Source organism: Pinus tabuliformis, chromosome 9 (assembly GCF_031772625.1).
Source record: "Pinus tabuliformis cultivar Carrire ecotype Pingquan chromosome 9, CPIR1, whole genome shotgun sequence".
NCBI lineage: Eukaryota > Viridiplantae > Streptophyta > Pinopsida > Pinales > Pinaceae > Pinus > Pinus tabuliformis.
In genome coordinates, this window is record NC_142307.1 from 1,880,363,795 (window position 1) to 1,880,371,529 (window position 7,735).

Consider the following 7,735-nt stretch of genomic DNA (forward strand, 5'->3'; position numbering starts at 1 on the left):
AGATAGTTAGCATGGGATCTATGACCCACCTCAAACAAGAAAACAAAAATGTTTATTCAAAGAAGTATATTAAAAAACAAAAAAAAAAAAAAAAACAGAGTATGCCTACAAATATGATCTGTCAGAGTGTTGTAATCATCATAAAAAGCTATCAAAACATATTTAAAAAATGGTGCTTGGAGCTGATTTATACAATGCCAATGTGAAGATCATGAATGGGCTTGTGAAAAGAAACAAAATTGTCGTCATGTTGTTTTGTGACCTCCAATGGCCCTACAACCTTTGACAAACCTTCTTTGGAAAGGCTATCTGTGTCTTGATTCCTTTCCGTGTGCATGGGAGAGCAAGTGGAATAGTTAAAAGAACTTATCAACCTCTTAGTTTCTTCAAAGATGGGCATGAGAGAAATGTTCCTGCAAATAGCATATGGCACTTGTACGTAATGGCATTTTTTTTAATTAACCCCTTTAATTAGAAGAGTAGAAAGGGCATAAATGCTTTGGAGATAAATCACAACTATTGATCCATGTATACTACTATGAATATTCTAGAATATTCCATGGAGGTTAAATCCCTACCATCCATCTAATAATTTTTGGTAATTAAATTAAAATTTTGGAAGTCCTACTCGAAAATAAACATACTTATCAGTCTAAAGAAAATGTAGTCTAACTAATAGACAAAAATGGATTCTATTAGAGCATTTTTCTGGCCAATTTTGCAAAAAACCAGTAGAAATTTTTAAAAATCGCAAGTTTAAGCTATTTAATTTGCAAATTTCAACTGTCCTTGGGGTTTTTTTCGGGTGTTGGGTCCAATTAAGCGTTCAAAAACATATTTTAAATAACAATAAATCACAATATCATCCCAAATTGTATTGCAAGATTTGGGGGGAAAAGACCATTTTGTCTATTAGCTATATTGCTCCCATAAAAATGTCATATCAAATTAGTTATGACTTTTTGAGCATGTTCTATTAATAAGCCATGGTATTGGCTCATGGCATTGTTTTTTTGTTTTTTGTTTTTCCAAAGAAACAGATATGAGAGTATTTATTAAAAAAAGTTGGGATCTAGATCAAAACCGTTAAATTTCTTCAATTACCAATATATATATTCTTTGCATGTTTGAGATTGAGCACAGAGGCTCAATCCAATTGATCAAGTGATTACTCCATGATACAAAAATTTCAATCCCATTCCAACTATTTTTTTTTCCCAAAATACTCCTAAGATCCAAATACATTTACATTCCATTTTCACTACTTTTTTATTTAATTTTGACTGGCTTCTGATTTTCCTTGGCGAAATATTTTTTCCCTTCTTCCCCACTTGAATCCAACTTGCATTTTTTGTTGTGTCTCATGGGTTTCCCTTCAATGATTGAGTGTTGTTGTCTTCAATTTCTCCCTCTTTTTTTTTTTTTTAAAGATTCATAGGGGGGTTCGAATTTCACTGGACTATGTTGCACTTCCACTGTTACTGAATCTGGAGGGTCCTCATACACTTCTTCCTGATTGGTTTTTGTTTCCTTGGATGAATCATCTTTGACAATAACTTCTTCCTATTTTTTTGTTTCTTCTTTTTTACCCTGAGTCTCTTATTCTTTGTATACTATATAATGTTCAATCTAAGCTCCTTCCTGCCATTTGGTCCTTTAGTTATTTTTTCGAACTCTATTATTTTGCAAACACTTTGGCCAATTTTCCATTACATGCCCTATTTCATAACACACTCAGCATCGAAATGAACATATTCCTAGTTGATATTTTGTACCCACACATAGTCTGGAGCCGTCAGATTAACCTCAATAGGAAAATCCTTGTTGAAATCCATCTCAACACAGATTCCAGGTTGCGGCAATAAAACTTCCCAAATGCATTACCAATGAAATATAACGTTGGGAGCTTCCAAAGATGCAAGGGAAGGTTCAAGATCCTTAGCCAAACATGAGTTGTGGAGATTGATGCTATAACTATATCAAAGGTACAAGACAGGGGTTGCATGAAAAAACCAACATTGCCTCAAAACCAAGGTCCGAATTCATAAATATTCTGCTTATCCTCAATATTATCAAAAAAAAAAAAACACCGAGCCAAGGGGTAAATATTTAGATAATTTGTTAAAAGGGGTTTCCATGTATCATAAATCCATTTGTGGAGATCATTCAATCACGACCAAAACCCATTAAATCTATAGACCAAACATTGATCTAAAAAAAACAACTGAAAGAATCCTCTTTCAAAGGAAAACTAAGGGTTAGAGCTTCTTGAATAACTCGAAGAACATATTTGGATTTCAGCATGGCATTGTAAAATCAAGGTTTGAGCTACCATCCATTCATTAGAATCATAATTCTTCTCTGAATCACTAGAATTCACCATTGATCGGTGACCTACAAAAACCCTAAATATTTCTCATCTCTTGTCTTTGGGCCATGGTGTTGTAACAATAGCCTATTTATAGGCTAAAAATCTGCATGGTTAAGTGGGTGAATCTTGTTGTGCTTAGAGGCACTCTAACCGAGTATGTAGAGATGTTGTCATGTCTAGTTAGACATTACAATGTTCTGTTAAACATTTTGATTCGATTAAAAGAAATTCTCCAACCCAGTATGGTAGAGATGTTGTAATGCCCTATTAAACATTTTGACTCGGTCAAAATAAAATAAAAATAAAATAATTGAAAAAAATAAAAATCATAAAATTAATATTAATAATTATAATTAAGTGTAGACTTGAAACATAGACAACACAAAATGAAAACTATGGAATATCCGAATTCTAAACCTCAAAGACCACACCACATAAATCTGCAAACCATCATAATTAAATCATCCTAGATCCATCTCAACTATGGATCTACCAAGCGTCGAGAGGGATCAAATCTTTTGAGATGCAAACTTGTTTTAGGGTGAAAAGAGTTTTGATCCCTCTCGACACTTGGCAGATCTAGAGTTAAGATGGATCTAGGCTGATTATATGTTTTTTAAAATTGATATATATTTGACTCATACATTTTTCATTTTATAATTAATAACAATTAATTAATTAATTTAGTTAATTTTTGTGATTTAATTTTAAATTTTAATAATGTGAGATGTATCATGGAGTGTTTTGTTGTTATCATGGATTCAGGCCTATGTCCAACCATTTAATTTAGGCCTAGTTTAACTAATTGAAAAAATGTTTTTTTTTTTTTTGGTCGCAATACAATTTATAGCGAGATTGTGATTTCTTATTGTTTAAAATAAACTTTTGGATAGATAAATGGATTCAACATTTGGAAAAATCCCTAAGGCACTGGATCTTTTCAAATTACACAACTTAAACTTATGGTTTTGAAAAATGCATTTTGGATAGAATTGACTAGAAAATTTATTTGGAAAATGGTCATTTCGTATATTAATTAGACTATTTGTTTCATTTATATGACTGCACTAGTAATTAAATTAAAATTATAATTTCTAAAATAGACACACTTATCAACGTAAATAATATTTTTGTAACATTGATAACAAAGAAGAGTTATCTGTGTGCATGCATATATATATGTGTGTGTGTGTGTGTGGCAATTGCAATTCGACTCTGATTACGAGACCTTGCCCTAAGGGAATCAGAGAGAGTCAAACCTGTGATCAACAACAATTAGCAACAATATCAAAGAACTTCACGTCTAGCTCTAGACCAATTAAGCTAACCCTTTGGGCTACCAATATATTTTATACTTATCTATAAAATATACGTGATTATTGTTGGACACCTAATCCTCAATGGGTTAGTGTGGAAGCTGAATAGACAAAAGGAGTCCAAGAGACCTCGGGATGTGGAACCCAATGGTCACAATATGTACTATAAATGTATATCGGTTGTTAATAAAAATTGCATTCTCATGTTTTATCCTTCAGATTATTCTTGCTGCCCATGTGTGTTTAACATGGTATCAGAGCGGGCGATTGCTGGTCCTGCTCCAATTTAAGCCACTAATTTTTGTGGTCATTTTCTGTGAGTTTGTTTCTAAACCTCAACGTTATTTAGACTCTCTGAAATCTGCAACTGTTAGAACGCAGGACCTAAATTGGGCTCTTTGCCCCCACTAAATCTTGTTATTAATCATTCACATGCCGCTGCACCTTATTATAGCCTGCCCCATGCAGTGTCATATACATTTTTGATATTGTTTGCGCCCTTGTCAAGCCTGTGCCCTCTGTCAAGAGACCTGCTGCAAACGCTGCCTCTCTGCGTGTCTTCTGTGCATAATTTTCTGCACCCTGGGCTCTCTGCCATAATAATTTTCTGCACCCTCTTCTCTGACCGACCTTTTTTACGTTGCGTTGCTCTGCTATAATATTTTCCTTGCATAATACCTTCTGGACATTGCCAGAGGCGTTGGAGGAATTGTCAGTCGTAATCGTTGGAGGCAGACAGAAGAATCCTAATCCTGTCTTGCTCATCAGGATCAACTGATTTTAGTGCCAAAATATGGGATGCGTTGACAGGAGATGAGTTGCACTGTTTTGTGCACAAGCACATTGTTCGAGCATGTGCTTTTTCTGAGAGCGCAAGCCTTTTACTTCTAATTCGGATGCTAGAAGTGTGAGGGAGTACTACATGAAGGACCACTACACACTCGGTATTAGAACGATGTTGGTATCAGAGCGCTATATGGTATCATGCTAATGATATATACCTCTGTTGTATAGTTTTGTGTCCAACACTGTACAGTTTTCAGTTTCAGTTGGAAATTAATGTTAGCAGTTTGTTTGGTCGCAGTAGTCATTGGCTTGATCCAATGGAATAAGTTTCAAAGTTTTTGATATGGTTGACCCATTCACGCTTGTGTCGGAATGTATAAGCTTAAACATAAGACATAACTACTTGGATGCAGCTGGACTCTTTTAATTTAATATATAAGCTTTAAAATAAGTCAATTGCTTGCATGCAGCGTCGGTATTCTAATTTAAATCTTAATATAAATGGCACCTGTTCAAGAGGAACAAGATCTCATTTAGTTAATTTGATACGGAGCCGACTAAATGTGTAGCAAACCTCCCTGACACCGAGAGTTCTGGACTGCACGGGTTAAAGAAATAAGTGATAACATTTTTGGCACCATCTTGTTGATGCTCTGTTTCGAGTTTGCTCTTGGTTTCAAAGCTCGTCTCCAGCAACCTCACCTGCTGGACGCTCATCATCCGAGGCCTCAAACTCACTCTCGTTACTTTGCATTCTCCACGCTACTCCTTGACAAGATCAACCAGCCTCTAGGTGTAATGTCGTAGGGACAGATGCCGTAAATAGAAGCGCAGTTGAATTCGAGTGCTCTTTCTGAAATCTGAAGTCCGGAGTCATAAACAGAGCCGACTTTCCAATTTGCAGGTAGCAAATTGCGTCCAGCCTGCCACACCCAACTTCCCTCCGCGCCACCGGTAACCAATAACCGGAACGACAAGGAAGGGGGCTGGCCTTGCCTATCGAATAAATCACTGTTGACAATCTCCCAAACTGCACTGTATTTGCGCGGACTCATACTGTACCATCCGGGCAACTTCAACAGCGGAAATGTTTGTTTGGCCTCCTTCGTACAAACACTTGAGAGCAAGAAAGTTCGGCTATTGAGAATCCAAGCAAAGTTAAGGGAGCATTGTAGGAGCTTAGCGTCTTGGCATTGCAGTTTGTAATATCAGAGTTGGTGTTGCAGTATATAATATCAAAGTTGGCCTCGTTGGTCGTGTTGCTCAGGTGTATATGTTGCATGTGTGTTAAACCTTTTTTCATCAAGTTAAACATTTTTTAAGACAGGTGTTAATATCTGAGAGGGCATTGCGTTGTTGAGTTTGTTATTGGTAAGACTATGTGTTAATACCAGTCTTGTGTTTGCGTTGTTGTGTGGTATTGGTAAAAAAAAGAGGAAGTTGTGTTATGCTTTCTGCTAAAAAATAAATGATAATCAACCCCATAAAGTCCCAGGCTTCTATGTGTTTGTTCCTATCCAGACCTCTTTTGCAATTGCCAGAATTACGCTGAAACTGAGAAGTTTTGTAGCTGCAGTTTGTGCAAGGACATGTCTGGACCAAGACTAGAGACCAAATCGAGTGGAATATCAGCCCATCTTGCTCACTGATTGAACATGGAAGCTGTTGGTGCAATTTGCATATGACTGGTACGAGTTTTAGAGTTAATAACACTGCTGGACATGGCCAATTAAAGGCTATTATGTATGGTTGTTTTCCCTGAAAGGAACTGATAAGTTGGAGACATCTTTGCTGAAGCTACATTACCAGTGAACTATTAACAAAGGTACTATTGAAATTAAAACACCCATGGAGCTTATTAAGAAAGGAGACAAGGTTGGTTCTTCCGAGGCAGTTTTGCTGGCAAAGCTTGGCATTCGGCCATTTTCCTATGGATTGATTGTGTAGTCTGTATACAACAATGGATCGGTATTTGATCATGATGTTCTTGATCTCACAGAGGATGATTTAATAGAGAAATTTACTGTTGATATTTCTACTGTGACAGCTCTTTCTAGTATTTGAAGGATCCAAGAAAGTTTGCAGTTGTTGCTGCCCCAGTTGTGGCACTGTATTTAAAACTCATTATAGTTTCTGTCTACATATATATGCATTGATTCCTTGATTCATTTGCTGCACATTTATAAAGGATATTGCTGTGTACTGTGAGTGGGTATTACTTTTCTGCATTGAGTAGTAGTTGTGATCAGTTTTTTAAGGTGTAAAATCTGACATTGAAGAATAAATGGCCAGAATCAGTGAAGTATTAGAGTTCCTCAAAACTCTCATATTGTCTACTAATCATGATACATTAAAAGTCAGCAAAGTTTCTCTCATAGACATTCAGGTCTGTCTACAAAATGCACAAGAGAAAATTGATTTTTTGCAGCTCGAATCTCAGCTACAGCAAGAAGAATTAAAACGGAGGAGTCATTCTGAACCTGTTTCTGTTTAGAACAATGAAGCAGACTCCCATAAATAGCAAGACAATATTGTTGAAGTTCATTCAGATCCAGTGCCCAATAAAGCAATAGTTGTACTTGCAGATGCAAAAACTCAGTCTGCACTTCCCAAGCCCATCATTAGACCTTAGGAACAACTTGTCCACAACAAGCAAAGAACTGGTCTTGGATATGACAAGGACTTGTCCTTTCATTTTCCAGACTACTCAAAGCCCATTCAGTTTCAGAGTGCTGGATTCATTCATGACAGTTCACTGTCAGCTGTTCCAGATTCTGCCCCTCTTCCACAGCAACAACAACAAACAACAAATTGTGAAATGCCAACACTGTGACTGAGTTGGCCATCTGAAAGATCACTGTTTTGATATTCATCCATGTAAGCACTGTCATAAAACTAGTCATTCTTCAAACAGATGCTTCAGAAACAAATGTCCTGCAAGAACAAAGATTCATCTTGGATGGATCGCTTCTTGGCAATGGGCATCAATAGCCAAGAAGATATTCCAATCACATGTCAGAACTTGTTCCAGAGTATTGAACAGTCTTGCAATTGAGTTTTCTCCATCATCTCACCTTGTATCTGACAGGGGGGGAAATGCTGGTCATCTACAAGCTTCAAAGTCACATCAAGCGAGCCTGAGCCACAACCTACCACACCAGTTTCAGAGTTGTAGTTAGAGACAAAGATGCCCGTGAACATGCCTTTAGTTGGTAATCTGGGACACTTCCTCTAGCAGAAGACTTTAGCTTCTTGCTAGTTT